The sequence below is a fragment of the Danio rerio genome, chromosome 16, assembly GCF_052040795.2.
Source record: "Danio rerio strain M-AB ecotype USA chromosome 16, GRCz13ab, whole genome shotgun sequence".
NCBI classification, from domain to species: domain Eukaryota; kingdom Metazoa; phylum Chordata; class Actinopteri; order Cypriniformes; family Danionidae; genus Danio; species Danio rerio.
In genome coordinates this window covers 37,774,394-37,792,385 of record NC_141036.1, presented here as the reverse complement: position 1 = coordinate 37,792,385, position 17,992 = coordinate 37,774,394, and the positions used below count along the sequence as shown (strand labels likewise).

Below are 17,992 nucleotides of genomic sequence, written 5' to 3'. Positions count from 1 at the left end.
GTTAAACATCATATGGGAAATATTTAAAAAAGAAAAAAATTCAAAGGGGGCTAATAATTCTCACTTCAACTGTATATTTGTATATTTTAAATGACTAATTATTAGACCCACACAGAATCTGCATGTGCAGAAACCCAAAGATTTTTGCAGATTTTTAGCCCATCACTGAGTCTATGCTTTTACTTGTGTAAATGTGTGTAAACTTTTTATTTAACTTCACCAATAATTTTGAGGTATAATATTAGTAATATTAAAATGTTCATACGATTTGTTTACAATGCAGTTTGGATAGTAAAATCTTTAATATCTTTTAATAGATATATTACATAACAGACATGCTTTGTTTACCAAATAAAATCTAATTGAATTTGCATTGTAAACATTAAATAAAAGTTAAACATTTATAATTTTTTATTTCTTATGTTATGTTTTTAGTTAAGATATTACTAAAATCATTGCGCATAAATCCACAGATTTTTTTTTACAAAATTCTCCGCAGAAATAGTAAAAAAGGTCTGCAGATTCTCTCTGATCTGACTAATTTTGCAATATAATAATGTAAAACAATTATTAAAGATAAAATATTAATTTATATAATTACTTTAATAGTGATTTATGAAACAATATAATAATAAAATGTTATTAAATTAAAATAGTGGTATTTATCTTAAACTTTTAATAAGCATTTATTGATTAACATCAATTTCATTTCTTGCAAAGCCCTACTTTTGTTTATTGATTTCTTTTCAATTTATAAACATTTAAAAACAAGTCAGTATAATAAAACTATAATACTAACATTTCACACAATAAAATAATTCATTATAAAACAATATTTATTTTTAATTATAATTATTTATTTATTTATTTATAATTTTTTTTAAATTATCAACTATTTAATTTTAATACACAGAACAATACCATTTGTCAAATTGACAATTTTAAACAGTTAAATAATCTTTTACAATAAATCATTTTTTATTTGGCATTTACGTCAAGTTTGTCCACAGACAGTAAAAACAAAACAGGAAATCTCAGCAAAGGAAAGGAGAACAAGATTGACACCCAAATTTGTGCCATTTGTTAACCTATAGCAAACAAGCAGTAGGCCATAGTTTACTCTGAAATTATACCATAACTAGTTTGTTTTGGTGCATCTCATGCTCCTTCACCCTTCTCCCGGCAGCTGCCCTGCTCACAGAAGGTGCCCATCTGATCGCCCCTCACCTTCGTCACACTCACTGGCTCTCAGAGAGAATCAGGCGGAACGAAGAACACGGAAACAGAGGAAAGAAAGAAGGAAGACCGGGATCTACTGACACCCCCACCTCGCTCTCCCTGAGGGATGTACGCTTCATTCGGAGAAAAAAAAAAAGCTCTACAGCCTGCCGTTTTCCTCCTGAAAGACTGTCGGAGTGCCGGAGCCCTGAGAAGCACATGCAACCCCCAACTAAGCCCCGTTTGAAGACTCCCCACCAACAAAAAAAACACACAACTTTAAGCATGTTAGCTTCGGTGCAACCCATGCAAGCATGCGAGAGGCATGGCTGGTGAATGAAACCACACTCGTTCGTTAAACGCAAAGCGATTACATTGAAAGGCACAGTATATCTGTCTAACACCCAGAGCACATCCCACATTCCGCATCCCCCGTGTGCCCCACAGACACACAGACACCATGGCTCAAGGAAACCATGAAACATTTCAATAGACAGGAACAGAGGAAAAATAACATGCAATGTCCCAATCTGCCATCCAGTGTACTTGTCTGGACCTCCTTTCAAAAAGCTTTGTAAACGAAACCCCTCTGGTAATCCTTCAGAGCGTAAGTCCTCTCGCCCTCACGCTCGTCTTTTGTTTTCTTTAACCGTCTCGCTTTATGCCACCTGCTTTAGGGTCATTGACAAATAAGGGTGTCTGGGATGAAGAAAAAGGGGATTTGGAAATCTTGTTAAGATTAAAATATGGCTACAGTGTAAAAAATGACTCTCAGGAAATTAAAATGTAAACTGTAAGTAAATAAAAATCTGTAGAAAAAAGATAATGTCCTCGCAAAAAAACTGATACTGCTGTAACTGCACAATGCAATATTGAGTGTGATTCAAAATATAACACAAAAAGAGTAAAGAAAACAACAGTGGCATGATAGCCCTGTGGTTAGCACTGTCACCTCACAGCAAGAAGGCTAATGATTCGAGTCCCAGCTAGGCCAGGAGGCATTTCTGTGTGGCATATTCATGGGTTTCCTCTGGGTGCACCTGTTTGTCCCACAGTCTAAAAACATGTGGTGTAGGTGCATTGGACAATCTAAATTGGCCGTAGTATATTCATTTGTGAATTATAGAGTGTATGGGTGTTTTCCAGCACAGGGGGCTCACATTTAGTGACTGGTAGTTAGCGACTGGAACAGCCTCTGCTGCGTAAAACATGTCAGAGTAATTGGTGGTTCATTCTGCTGTGGAGACTGCTGACAAATCAGAGAAAAGCTGGAAGTGAATAGAGAAATCAATAGAATTTTTTAGAGGGATATCACAAAAAAACTAAATATTTAACTTTCTGCATCAAAATTACATGTTTAATTCACGCTGTTAAAACAAATTAAAGTACCTAGTTAGTCATCGTTAAGTAAAAGAAACCACATGCAAAAATATTTTACATTCAAGTTCTCCTTAAATGTAGCAAACTTCTCTTTTAAACTTGTTAATAAAGAAGTTTGCACTAACAGGTTGGCAAGTCATAATTAGAAATGTCAGATGTATTAAAGTAACTTTGGTCGAAGCAATAAATGTTTATTGATGGTGAAACTTCAAATATAGTATGTTTTTTTAACCCTACATGTTAACCTTATTAAGCATCTTGAAACGAGAAACGGTTAACAAAAATCTTTCATTTTCTTTTCGGCCTTTTCCCTTTATTAATCTGGGGTCGCCACAGCGAACTGAACTGCCAACTTATCCAGCATATGTTTTACGCAGCGGATGCCCTTCCAGCAGCAACCAATCACAGAGAAACATCCATGCACACTCATACACTACGGACAGTTTAGCTTATCCAATTCCCCTACAGTATACCACATGTCTTTGAACTGGAGCACCAGCAGGAAGCCCACGGGAACACGGGGAGAACATGCAAACTCCACACAGAAATGCCAACTGACTCAGCCAGGGCTCAAACCAGTGACCTTCTTGCTGTGAGGGGATTGTGCTACCCACTGCGCCACCATACTGCCTGTTAATAAAGATATATAAATTTTCTATATTAAATAAAATGACCTCAACATATTGTCATAGCTGTGTAATGGGTTGTCTTTTAGTTTTTATTTACAACAAAAAGGTCTTCACAATTCTATTTTAGTGATAAAAGTTGTTCAGACTTTAATTTTAAATATGTAATATCTCCACATTGTGAAAACACATTGACATTTTTGACTTTAAACCTAAAAATACAAAAAAAAAAAGATTTTCAAATTCAGAAATTAATATTGATATTGACTTAATTATTCATTTACTCGTTTTCTTTTCTGCTTAGTTCCTTCATTAATCAGGGATTGCCACAGCGGAATGCACCGCCAACTTATTCAGCATTTATTTTACGCAGCGGATGCCCTTCCAGCTGCAACCCAGTGCTGGGAAACACCAATATACACTTATTCACATAGATACTCAACGGCCAATTTAACTTACTCAATTCACCTATAGCGCATGTCTTTGGACTGTGGGGGAAACCAGAGAACCCAGAGAAAACCCACATAAACATGGGGGGAACATGCAAACTCCACACATAAATGCCAATTGACTCAGCCTGGGCTCGAACCAGCAACCTTCTTGCTGTGAGGTGATTGTGCTACCCACTGTGCCACTGTGACACTCACATTACTTAATTAATCAACACAAAATAAATGAATGCATGGTTTATTTAATTTCCAAATATTTTCCCCCCTAAATTCTCCCTCCCCCATGTCCGAGACACCTGGCTGGATCGGGATGACGAGTTTTGCCTCCCACCTTATCCAATAACCAGACCCTTTGGTGTTCCATAATGTTAAGAGTAGTCAAGCATATAAATAAAGGTGAGGTGAAACGACGGCCCCTCGACTTGTCAGAACTGCTGAACCACAAAGAACGCCTTGAAGGGCATGTTAACTGTCAACAGACTTCTTCGTAACCCTCTCAGCCATTAACATAAAACTAACCCTCCATTTCTACCTCTCCTCCAGAAATGTGGCTTCCGCTACTGTGGCAACATGCCCTCCATCATGTCACCTGCACACGCATATATTCAAAGACAACGCTAAAACATGCGCACATACAAACTATGTAAGGCCATGTTTCACATTGCCACAACGTGACCAGACACACGAGAGGCCAAGGAACATGGTGTAATAGGTGAAGCATGAACCAGATGCATATGTAAGACCCGATCTCCGCTCTCTCACTCATGCAGGCCATTATTACTGTGGTGTGTGTTGGTCTAATTCTCCAATCTCAGCAGTGTGCTTGAGTTTTTCAGCTCCTATTTAAACAAGTGAAAGCTGTCTGAAGTGAGTCTGGTTCTGATGGGATGTAGCTTCTATGACACAGAGCTGGAAATTGCAGAATATTACACAGAAACGGGAGCAATAGGAATATGCAGGCTGAGGAGTGTAGTGAATGTTGCCCTTTAAAGGCTAAAAGCAAAAACAGAGCTATCATTTGCTCAACATAGGTGTATGCGAGTAATGCACAATGAGTAATGCAGAGTGGATTTGTGTACGCATGATCTCTGTGTACTAAGAAAACACAGCAATAATTCACTGCACAAGTATTAGTTTAGCGGCACATATGTAGGATCATTTCCAGTGAACCAAGCCACAAAATGAGACAAAAGGATTAATTGAACTAAATAAAAAATTCAAAGTCAATTTTGCTAGCTCACCTTGTTGTTCTTAAGGTGAATAATTAAGCTGTATCAGTTAAACTTACTGAAAACATGTCTTTGTTTTGGTAATCTTCAATGAAACTGAGACCATTTGCTTTCTTGTCATTTATATTAGATTTTCTAAATGCTGACAGACAAAATCTTTTCATGTCACACAATTTTCAAAAATCTCTCACTCAAAATGCTAATCTACACTACAAATCTCTAAAACCATAAGCTATTTCTCAGCCTTGAACTCAGTTTTCAATAGCAAAAAAAAAACTTGGAACAATTTTTTACCTAAAACCCAAAAATCTAATAGGAATCGACTTGCTTTCCTTTCTTAAACACAACCAATCAAAATACTTGAGACACAGAGAGTGTCTGATGACGGGGTTCGAGTAAAGCAAAGAACGGTTCTAGAAAGCAAATAGGACAAAAACAAAAGGTAAAAAATGTAATAAACAAGTAAATAACAGGATGAGAATGTGGTAAAATCTTAAAACGTGGTAAAAATCAGGGGGCTTTTCTTTTTCTGAATTGCTTTTCAAAACACTGTTGGTTTGATTTAGGGAAACGAGTGTGCACTGGTCAATCGTTGCTTTTCAAAACCCTCTGTTAGGTTTAGGAACGGGGGTAGCTGGGGGGATCGGTTGATCAGTCAGTCAGTCAGTCGACAGAGGCCTCTGGTAAATTTACGTGAGAACAGCAGATACAAATAGCACTCTCTAGAGAAATTTGAGATCTCAAAAAGCGCACACAGCGCCCTCTGGTGGATTTGTGAAAACAACTGCAAAAAAACGTACCTGCTGGACGTATTTGGAACTCTGAAGAAAAGTATATAGGGCTACGTTTTTAGAATGAGCCTGGGTTGTATAAATAGGTTAAAGGTCATGGGGAAATATTGGTTTTTTGGTCCAAAACAAATTGGATGGTTTGCCACCTATCCACAATTTGTAGTTTTGTACCTACCCCCATATTCACCTTTACTAAATCCCATAGAGGAATTTTTCTGGCGCTGAAAAATGTAAGATGGCCAACCTTATGCTTAAATGGCACTTCTTCAGGCAATGGATGCATTTTTGCATTTTGTGTGCAGTTTTGGGAATTGTGTGTAGTTTTGAAAAAAGGTGTGTAAGCAGTTGTAAACAACTGTAATTGTAACAGATGTAGTGAATCAGGTGTCGGCACGTGGAAGCTTGCCGGCGTGGTAAAGTCAATTAGGACGGGTACATCATTTGGAGAGTCTTCTCTCTCCAGGCTTATTTTGTTTATTTGTGTAAAAAAAACTTAGTTGTTTTTTGTTTAGTTTAGTCTAGTTTAGTTTTCTTGTTTGTTATTTTAGCTTACCACAACACCATTTTATGTCTCCTTAAAAGCTAAATGTCAAATAAATTTGACTTTACGTTATTCCTTTGGTCTTTGTTGTTTTTCCTTTTGAACGGGAGATGGGACTCCGGGTTCTTCATTAGTGTAGAGGTGTCCTATTTATTTATACATTCATTCATTTTCTTGTCGGCTTAGTCCCTTTATTAATCCGGGGTCGCCACAGCGGAATGAACCGCCAACCTATCCAGCATGTTTTTTCGCAGCAGATGCCCTTTCAGCCGCAACCCATCTCTATGAAACATCCACACACACAAACACACATACACACACATTATGGACAATTTAGCCTACCCAATTCACCTGTACCGCATGACTTTGGACTGTGGGGGAAACCGGAGCACCCGGAGGAAACCCAAGCGAATGCAGGGAGAACATGCAAACTCCACACACAAACGCCAACTGAGCCAAGGTTCAAACCAGCGACCCAGCGACCTTCTTGCTGTGAGGCGACAGCACTACCTACTGCGCCACTGCGTTGCCGGTGTCCTATTTATTTGAATTTAAATTATTTTACTGTTACAGGCCTGACTTGCTTTGTGGAGCCTTGCAAAATTAGATAACGTAACAACACTCTCTTACCATTAGTTTGCTATGAGGGAATGATGCACAAAAGAATGACCCACCCCCAACTCACCATTGCGTTTCAGTTGGAAGTACATAAATATACTAAAATAAAAGTCCCAGCAATTTCAAGTTCATGCAAAATAAACAAAACAAAACATGTTGCACACCACTGCAAGATAACCAGACATACAAGAGGCAGAGGAACAGCGTGTATTCTGTGAAGGATGAACCAGATGCATATGTAAGGCCTGATCTCAGCTCTCTCATTCATGCAGGCCATTACTGCAGTGTGTGTTGGTCTAATTCTCCAGTCCCAGCAGAGTGCTTCAGCTCATAGACGCCTCATATGGGCCCAGACAGGTCCGACCCGTAATCAGCCTCTCCGAGGGAGATGCAGAGCTCTGAACAGCCCAGCATTTTGCAGCCGTATAGACACACTGGGGAACATTTTCATGTCATCTCTTTGGAGCGAGCTGAATCACCAGGTAGTCAAACGAGTTTTTTATTTTTTTCTTGCAGCCTGAATGAAGAGTCCCACTGTTAACCGTCACACTTACAGTACATAGGAGGATAAAGCTAAATAAGATTAATTCGCCAACTGGCTGGAAGCTGCTCAATAGTTTTTCCTCTCCAGAGAGAAGGTGCTTTCGTCAAATCTTTTTGCAATAATTGGTTTACCACCAGGTTCTCTTTGCTAATCAGTAATTAGCACGTGATTAAATATTCAGAGGCTATTGATGCACATTTAGCACGCACTGGTAAGTAAATGATTGTTCGGTCCAATTCCTGTCTCACATTTGCCATCAGTCATGAGTGTGGAAAAAATCTAAATGTACCACAAAATGGAATTGGCATCAAATGACTATGGCTTTTAAACCGCTTGTCAAAGACCATCACACAGGAGGGAAGAAAGTGCAGAATAAAAAAATGACACAAAAAAGTAAATAAAGACGTCTTTAAACAGGTATTTATCCTAAATGCTTATTGTAATTTTGTATTAAGTTGATCAAAGCTGAGTGTAAAGACATTTATAATGTTATAGAATATTTCTATTTCACAAAAACGTTGTACTTTTCATCACAAAATGGTGGTAAAGTTTTTTCCTCGCCACTGGCTTGCTTGGATTGGGACTTGTGGAGCTGTGCATCGATGGATTTGCACTTTAGTGTTTGGACTTCCAGCAGTGAAAATTAAACCACACTAAGCTAAACTAAACTGAACTTCCAACTCTGAAAACTGGAATCACACAGTTTTAATTTACTAGAACTATGTTAAGCTGCTTTGACACAATCTACATTGTAAAAGCACTTCATAAACAAACTTAAATTTGAATAAAATCCTGAACAAATGTTTCCCAGAGATGGGTTGCGGCTGGAAGGGCATCCGCTGCGTAAAAACTTGCTGGATAAGTTGGCGGATCATTCCGCTGTGGCGACCCCGGATTAATAAAGGGACTAAGCCGACAAGAAAATGAATGAATGAATGAATGAACAAATGACATATTTTAAGATTAGTAACAATAATATTTCAGCATATCTATATATTAGTATGATTTCTGAAGGATCTTGAGACACTGCAGACTTAAGTATTGATAACAGCAATTTCATTTGTAAAATATGTAAAAATGTAACATTGTACAGGGTCTTAAAATTGCAATCATTTTTGTCACATATGCACCCGAACTTTCATCCATGCGACCTCATAATATATTTGGGAGCATTTGTGCGCATACAATAGTCACAATGCGACCTGTTTTGATTTTTTTCTAAAGCGTGCTGAATCTGTCTTCCCCGCCTCTACAAAGGGCTGAATTTTGAGGAATACACAATGAAAAGGAAACAGATTTGCAAACTCACCTAAAGTTACAAATACTAGCGCCGATGAGAGCGATCATATGGTGAAAGCTGATCCACCAGCCGAGATCAATCAAGATTTCGGAGAGTGCTGAAAGATCAGGTGATCTGAAGTGGATCAGCTGTTTAATGATCTGAATCTTAATGCGTTGCACTCAACTGCGTGTTCAGCGCAAATGTAAATGTAACACTGTACACATCATCGCCAAACAAGCTCACCTTAACTAAGTTTAAACTAAAACTACAAAGTGGATATTTCTTACTGCAATGCTTCATTTTGTTTGCAAACCATACATTTATTTTTCATAATGTAAGACTTTTATAGCCGATAACTCACATTCAAGGCAGCCTGATAAAGAAGAAATGTAATTAACTGTTAGTATTATTATCATCATAGTCATCATTAATATTTTATAATTAGACATTCATTTTGGAATTATACAGAAATAGTTAGACAGTTGTTTCTGGTTTTTGTTAGTTCTACTTGATGTTGTTTTCTAATGCAATAAATATGTTAATATACAATTTGCAGTGGTGCTCATTCATTTTTGGTGGGTGCTACTAAAATTTTTCCAGTGCTCTTAAATTTTTGAAGTTGGAAGCACTTGTGCTACTAAGTAAAAAAGTTATTTCGAGCCCTAATAGTAAACTATACTGAAATAGTAATATGCTATTATAAAATGCAATCGTATTTCAAAGTATTACTATCCGACATGTATTTTATCAAGAAAATGGCTTGGTGAACATTTTTTTTTAAATCCCAAGCATCTCTAGGATCAAAACACTGAAGCAGAACTAGATTCTGAATCCTACACTGAATTTTAATCCCTGGCCGGATGACTTGCAAAAGCCTGACCAACAACTTCAACCCGCTATGTCCCATCATGCCAACTTCCTTATTTCTAGCAAAGGGCCATTCATTCAGCCACGCAGGTGATTTAACACTGTAACTCCACCTGCCAGCACCCCTCAGCTCACTGCTTTTGATTAATCATGCTCTAGGGGGGATTTATTGCATGCAAGATATTTGCTTCAGCAGTTTAATAAGCATGGGGGAAGAACAGGGAACAAGATTAATCAGGGTGGGCCTACCACTGGGCATACACCAGAAAAAAATTTATAATTAATGACTTTGAATATGTACATTTGTTTGTCTGCTACTGCAGTGTGGCGAGAGGTCCAACCTAAGGCGCACAGAAATGTGGCTGAAAATGCAAAAGCATGACTTGCTGTGGATGGTGAAGTAAGCAAGGAAGCATTGGCGAGTATGTAAAAATATTTAGCAACTTTTTCCATACTTAGAGAGGGATGAAGCGTCTCTGCTCTACAGTCGAAATTACTGATGCATCATCTCCGCCTTTCCTTCGCCACTGGCTTGTTCAGTATTAGATCAGCACAGGTATGCTATTCTTCCTCCTCCTCCTCCTCCTGCAGCACCACAGCTCATAATCGCTCTAACAAGGCCGGTGCACGGGGAGAAATAATGATGCACGATCGTGTTGGCCCATTTATCAGCGTGTTTTACAACGGCTGCCGCGTGGAAGTAATTAAACTCCAGCATCATTACAATGAACGCGCCCCTTTAATAGAGACACGATGAGGCTCCGGAGGCCTTAGCCGTAATTGTACCTCCCAACTCTACCATTGAGAAGGGGGTTTTAATTAGTACAGAAACGGAGTGCCCGAGCGATAAGGTCCAACCGGTGGGGTTCAAACACTCCTTGGGGTTCTGTGTTTATCAGCTCCTGCTTAAGAGGAGAGCACAGGGCAAGTGAAGGCTGTCTAGATCCAGGCTCCGACGGGATGTAGCATCCATGACGTAGAGCTCAGAACGGCAGATTACTACCAGAAAATGGGCTGAGTGTGGTGGATGTTGCCCTTTAAAGGCTAAAAGCAGAAACAGAGCTATCATATGTGAACGCATGTGTAAAAATAAAAAAACTTCTGGTATTAGGGAGCATGTGTGTTACAGCATTTACAGTAAAACAGAAAAGAGAAGCTAACAAAACAAAACAGAGTCTGCAACAATTCAGAAAGGCAGTGAAGGAGATTGTGTGTAGTGGTATTTTATGTGAAATGAACTGCAACAAAACAATAGTGTTTGTGTGTAGTGACCTTCATTGTGAACTGAGTGGCAGAAAAATAAATAAATAAATGAAACAAAACAGAGCCACAACAAAACGCCAGAGTTTTTCCAAAACAATGGCGTTTGTTTGTAGTGGCATCCACTAGGAACTGAACCATGGTGAACTAAAAGAAAAGTAGCTGAGCTTCACCGAAACTGATGAGCAACATTTACACGGAAGCAACAAATGAAAGCAAAATAAATTGCACATGTAGTGATGGAGTTTGTGTCAAAAAAAAAAAAAAAACTAAAACGTGGTTAAATAAAAGGTTATGTAACCACATCACAATTGCCATTTTAAATTAAACGCTAAAATAAAATAGTCAACCTGGCTGACCAACATAAAATTGCAAATTAAATTTAAATTATGATATCAAAAATTTTGACTGTTGCTTAAAAATAGGTTCAAACACTGACTGCAAATGCTATAGCAGAGATGGACAACTTTGGTCCTGGAGGGCACAGGAGTTTACCTCCAACCTTAATCAAATACACCGCTTGTGGCTTTATTCATTCATTCATTCATTCATTTTTTTGTCGGCTTAGTCCCTTTATTAATCCGGGGTCGCCACCGCGGAATGAACCGCCAACTTATCCAGCAAGTTTTTATGCAGCGGATGCCCTTCCAGCCGCAACCCATCTCTGGGAAACATCCACACACACATACACTACGGACAATTTAGCTTACCCAATTCACCTGTACAGCATGTCTTTGGACTGTGGGAGAAATCGGAGCACCCGGAGAAAACCCACGCGAAGGCAGGGAGAACATGCAAACTCCACACCGAAACGCCAACTGAGCCGAGGTTCGAACCAGCGACCTTCTTGCTGTGAGGCGACAGCACTACCCACTGCACCACTGCCTTGGCTTGTGGCTTTATAGTGATCTTAAATCATTGAATAGCTTGTTCAGATGTGTTTGATTAGGGTCAGAGCAAAACTTCAAACACTGCAGGACTGAAGTTACCATCCCTGTGCTATACCCAGCAGGCAAAGGTGTTACATACATCCCACGTTACATTTTGTTTGGAAATGAAAATCAGGTTGATGTCAGAAACCATTGTCAGGTCAACGTCATGGTCGAATGTTGAACCTAAGATCAACCAAATATCAATGTCTAAGGATGTTACAGCTTGACGTTGCGTGAACATTACCATCAGACGTTAGATTTTTGTTGCCATTCCTGACGAATAAATGTCAATGTTTGACGTCAATATTGGGTCTAAGATGTTGACTTGACTTTGGTCACCTTCCAACACAACATAAAATCAACCAAATATCAACGTCATTTGATGTTGTCATGGGACATCAAAATAATGTTCTCTTTAGACGCTGGCTAAACATTAAACTTTGGTCACCTGACGAAAAAACCTAAATTTAGCCTAATATTAACGTCTTATGATGTTGTGTGCCTGCTGGGATGGTATTGCCAAGACCTTTTAGGAACTAATCCAATTGAAAACAAATTTACTAAGTCATCTTAAAGTGAATGTAAATTGTTCTCACTAAATTCTTATTTCCAAAGCTGCTCGTCCATCTCCTTTTTGATCTCTGTTCAAATAACCACAGACTCTCAGCTCCAATCACACTACCAATTATACTCAGCACAGTGTCGTCTGCACCGTCGCCTGCAGAGGGGTGCCATCAAACGCCACGGCCAGCTCCTGATATCTGCACTGTTAGCATTAGCATTAGCAATGTTAGAGAGCGGGAAAGTGGCTGTAAACATCCATTAGTCGTTAGCAGCCTCCTCATTATTCCTCCCAAAGCTCTCTCATTAACGAGGCGCTAGCTGACAGGTAAACACGGCTAATGGCAATGGCCTATCAATAATGGCATTGTGTGTTAAAGGACTGGTCTGTGGGGGAAGATATAAATAGGGCTAAACAGTGACGCTTTATCATTAATAAGACTTTGCAATGAAACAAAACATTGGTGGTCGCGAAGGTAGCGGTGTGAATAGATGTAGTTGTCATTGTGCTGTAAATATAATGTGTGTAGGAACATTATAATGTCAGAAAACGCGAGGTGGCCCTCAGTGGTGGATACAGCAAGTGCACAATGTTTGATTGTTCGAAATGTGCACAGTTTAAGCCTGTGCTAATGAGTCTGCAGGCTGAGTGTATGTCTGTGTCTGTGTGTGTGTCTGTGTGTGTGTGTGTGTGTGTGTGTTTATGGCTGGGATGTTAGGAAGGGAGAGTAAAAAGGAGGAAGACGAGAGATGTTATTTATGTTGCGCTGGGTTCATCCCAAGTTCGTTTTACCATGAGATGTCCCTGGGGCGGTAACGGCCATGTTGCTGTGTTTGGGACAGTGTGTAGCTGGTAATGGTCATGGGATGTACAGTCTGAAGATTGGAGGGCTTGTCAGGGATCCATTACTGGAGTCACAGAGCACTAAATCAACCTTATACCCTTCTGCTGAAAAAAAAAAAAGAGTAATACAAGGATGTCCAACACACACACACGTATATACTGGTGGCACTTATGAAGAGGCAGCATGAAAAAAGACGCTGAGAATGTGAGAATGAGAAAGACAGAGAAAGTGAGAGGCAGGGAAAGAGAGAGTGGAGCCCATCCATAAAAACATCAGATGTAACACTTCAAGGACTCAGACATCAGTTTTCCTTAACAGCACACAAGTTTATATCATGCCTCTCACATGCCCCTTTAAAAAAAGACAACTGAAAAAAGAAGAAATAACACCTGGATTTTATCAGGCACAAAAAAATGGTAATTCACTCGGCACCAGTATTTTCAGGTGACACTTTTTTTTGTCCTTAAAGGGATAGTTCACACAAAAAAAGATAGCAATTTACTGACATTTACGGTTATTAAGATTTACAACAAGCCTATTATTGCAATTAAAGTCGACATGTATGTTTTACACAAATATGTTTTTTATAATTATGAGATAAATACCATGAGTGTCAAAATATTGTGTTCGAATTAACACAATTTTAATAGCGTTATTGTCTTAACTTAAGTATGTGAGATATTTTGATATTTAGATTACAACTCTGAACTTTATTTTAGAATATTAAAATAGTATTGCTTCCCACACATAGACTTTACTTGGGTAAGCCGCAAAGGTGTATTAACAGCCACCCAAGTACATTTAGTGATGCATTTTTTTTTTTACTGTTATTATCATCCTTTTTGTATTCGCCCCAATAACCAAACATTTGCAATTGATTAAGTAGTGGGGAATCTTCTTTCCTCATTTCGTTCTGTGTGCACGAGAACTGTCAACACTCCCACAGAAAATCTCACATAGTCTGCAGTCACACAGAGATGCAACTTTAAAAATGTGTCCAGCATTTTTCTTAAAGTATTACATAGCTATGCAGTTGTCAGCAAGTTCATTGAATTGTTTGAATAAATTAATGCATCTTACAAATGAACTTTACGTCAACAGACACTTCTATCATCATTTAAAATGATCTTTTGGGAGCTGTTTGAACAAAACTGTGTGTCATATCAAAGTGATATAATGACAACAAGTCTCTTTTTTAAATTTCCTGACAATAAAATAGGATCCAAATTCCTCCCATTCTGAGGCCCACAGCAATGTGACGTAGGAGTGTGGTTTCCCAACCCACCAAATTGATTAACATCCCCGTATTAACATGTCTCCGTAGTAATGCGTATAATCATATCAACAAGACTGGATGTGCACAAAGTAACCGGGATTAAAAGATCTGTTCAGCTCGCTGTGATCATCAACATATAACAAATAATCTGATGGGTGTTTTGAGCTGAAACTTTACAGACACATTCTGGAGACACAAAAGAATTATCTTAAATCTAGAGAAAGGGTTAAAATAGGTGCCCTTTTAATATTAAAAAAACTCTTTTCTTACTTTCCCCCAAAGTATGTCCCTAGGAAACAACATGAGGTTAAGAATATACGAACATCATTTACATTACTTGGGCGAACAATTCCTTAAACTTCAATACACACAGCTTTTTAAAACTCCCCTAAATTGTGACTCACGCAAAATGTAATGCCTGTACAAGAGAAGTTGTGTTTGGGAGGAGGAGAGAAGAGCTTTTGCCTTTCCACCACTCTAATTACACAGCCTGACCTCCCACCGGTCGCCCTGCGCAGGCCCTTCTCAGATCAATATTCATTCTTTTAGATCTGTCATCTGCTTTTGACGCTATCGACCACACACTGTCTCTGCTCTCTCCTCCCTTTCTGATTTATTCATTTATTTAGCTCCCCCGCACCCCCTTGACCCCTAAGGCTAGCTCCTGCACATACACAAGGGTCAGTCTATATGAGATGGTTAACCTGGCATTATCCCTGTTTTTCTCTTTCTCTGTGTCTCTGCGAATGTACTAAGAGACAGGGAGAATTGCCCTTGGTGGATTCAGATGGCGGTCATTTTCTATGGTAATATTTTGTAGGCTCCCACTCTGCGCAAAGTGAGTATATTGGTTTTTGGCTGGCGTTATTGCGGATAAGACCCCAGGAGCTAATGAACTAAGCGAGGGCTGAGCCAAGGTCAAAACCTTCATTTAGGAATATCCAATGGGCATCTGCCACTCTGTGTGGACACGCATATGGTAATCGCCTCTAGCACTCTACAAGAGTTTGCTCTCAGGACGTTGTTTGTCTAGTTCTGAACCTGTATAACTCAAGCTCTGAGTTACGCTGATTTCCAAAAGTGGCTTTTAAAGGTCTTGGAAATTATACATTCATCCTGCCTCTTGAAAATTGTGGTAAGTCTAGGTAATGATCATGATGATGATTATGATGATGATGATGATGGCATAAAAGGACAGGACACAAAGATGCTAAGTGTACAGGGTGCAGCACCAATACCAAACAAGGACAACTTTGGCAGTCTATTTGTCTGTTTGCCCAATGTATTAGCAATATTTGATATTTTCATATCTATTTCACTGTGTATCATATCTCTCGATATGCGCAGTATTTATCTCATTACTGTACATATCATATCTATCTCATACACACCTTAAAGTGTAGAAACCTCAAAGCATCTTGACAAATTTTACTTTCCTGGTTAAAATTAATTTCATTCTGTTGTTTTTTTCTATGAAATTAATGTCATTATTATTGAACTACAGTTGTTTGAATTAAATTGGAATTTCAAAAGCATTCAAATCAATTCTGAAATGAGTGCAACAAAATATGGAGAAATGTGCTGTTATTTTTTTAAGTTCCAAGTGGTAGGCTCTTTCAGGTAAGATTAAACAAAAATAATAACCATCTATTTCAACCACAAAGACATATGCTAACAACTACTAAAAACATCAAAGCAGCCACAAACAATGTTCAACAATGCCAAGCAAGCAATAATTTACCACTCGTATATTCTTCACGAGATGTACAAATGTAATGTATATTTCCTGTACCCATAACCCTGCTCTGTCACTGTGAATTCCCTTTTGATGCTTAATGTGACAAGTCCATCTCTGTACTGTCCCCTTCTGGTGATGGCCTTCAAATAAACCACCACTCCAGAGTCAGATGACTGACAGCTGTCAATCAACATTTTCAAAATTGTAAACTCTGAACAGACAATAAAAAAACTAACTTTGAATTTCTTGTACAATACTAAAATTGATTACTTGGTTAATTTTAATATTGTTATTTTTATTTGTCTCTTCTACTTTATTTATTTGTTATTATTGTGGAACATTAGGGCTATTTAGATCATTGTTTTTGTATTAAAAAATATATTTTAAAAAGTAATTTCTTTCTGTGATAATATTCAGCAGTCCGGTCAGTCACATGATTAAAAAATGGTAAGATTTGTCTGAATTTTATATTCTGATTTGATGTTTCTTTCCATTATTAATGCTGACATGGACATGCTGCTTAGTAGTATGATGCAATATCTATGAAAACTGTGTTTTGATATTGTCAACATTCTTTGTGCAAAACAATATTATTTGAAACAGGAGTCTCATTATAGTCTCATTTGACATGTATTTAATGTCTCCTTTGAACAATGCCATACATTAGTGTATTATTTGCTTAGACAAGAGCCCTCTTTCAGTGTTTTATTAACATAACATTAACACTCACCTGTCTCATGTCACCCTGTGCCTTCCAGTTTTCCCATGAACTTTAAAGGCCAGATGACTTGGTCAAAGATGCTAAGAGATTTTCACAACCGACAGCCAGATGTCAATCACTTCCAGCAAAATCCCAGGACCCTCAGCAATCTTTGGCACTGGCACCTTTTTTTTTTTGGGCAGACAGTTAAGGACAGCTCCTAAAAAGCAAAAGTGGGAAAGGTGTAGAGTTAAACTTTCAAAGTCAATACCCTCAACAACTTACAATGGCTAAAATACTGAAATAAATAAATGTGTATGTGTGTTAATTTTACTTAAATTGTACTTTCCCCTCTTTTGTTATTAAATTCCATCAGACTCACCTGTCTTATGTCATCTTGCACCTTCCAGTTTGTCCCATAAACTATAAAAAGGCTGGTCACTTGGGCAAAAAGGCTGAGAGATGTCCACAACAGACCCAGATGTCAATCACTTCCATCATAAGAATCCCAGGACCCTGTGCGATGTCTGGGACGTCTTTGAGTTTGGGGGGAAGGTGTAAAGTACAGCTCCTAAAAAGCAAGAGAGGGAAAAGTATAGACTTAAATTTTCAAAGTCAATACAACCAACAAATTACCCAGGCTAAAAGACTGAAATAAATAAATGTGTGTGTGTTGGATGGAGGGTGATCAGGGGCTCAGAGGGGTGGAGGGATGAGGTGTATGTGGGGCTGGCTGGAGGGGTTTACAAAAAATCAATAGACAAACAAGCAATGGAAAGGGAAGTGGGGAAAATAAGCATTTAAAGAAATTCCACTCCTTTGGACGGGGACGGAGATGAGGCCGTACATGTAGGGGGATGAAGCGCTCCAGGGAGCTTCGGATGAGGCAGTCGGCCCACAATGCCCTGCAGCCTGACAGGGTTGAGTGACCATATTAGCGTCAGCAGGCAAACAAGGTAAACCTATGGGGGTTGGCGCAAAGAATTATGGGTAGGCGCTTTTCCACCATTTCTCCTTGGCATAAGGTAGGTAAGGGACTCTGTGTTGAGATGGTCAATGGCTAAAGAGCAAGACCAAAGTATTACTAATAGTGTGGTTTAATGTTTCAAGTGGTAAACGGGAGCGCAGGGTTGTG

General features: G+C 38.7%; 1 protein-coding gene and 1 long non-coding RNA gene across 35 annotated transcripts in view; one reads left to right on the top strand and one right to left on the bottom strand.

The window, feature by feature from the left end:
- The window catches only part of LOC147840339 (uncharacterized), a 328,044-nt gene that overhangs the window by 110,569 nt on the left and 199,483 nt on the right, over positions 1-17,992 (top strand). The gene's annotated exons all lie outside the window — the stretch shown is intronic.
- Positions 1-17,992, bottom strand: part of LOC147840340 (uncharacterized) — a 357,076-nt gene that overhangs the window by 215,972 nt on the left and 123,112 nt on the right. For 31 of the 34 annotated variants that reach the window (XR_015511616.1, XR_015511619.1, XR_015511618.1 and 28 more), the window contains 2 exons: positions 17,240-17,428; positions 16,888-17,077 (listed from right to left, as the gene is read on the bottom strand). The gene's annotated coding sequence lies outside the window, so the exon portion shown is untranslated. The remainder of the gene's footprint in view (positions 1-16,887; positions 17,078-17,239; positions 17,429-17,992) is intronic. The other 3 variants (XR_015511628.1, XM_087287345.1, XM_087287354.1) reach the window with 1 other exon arrangement.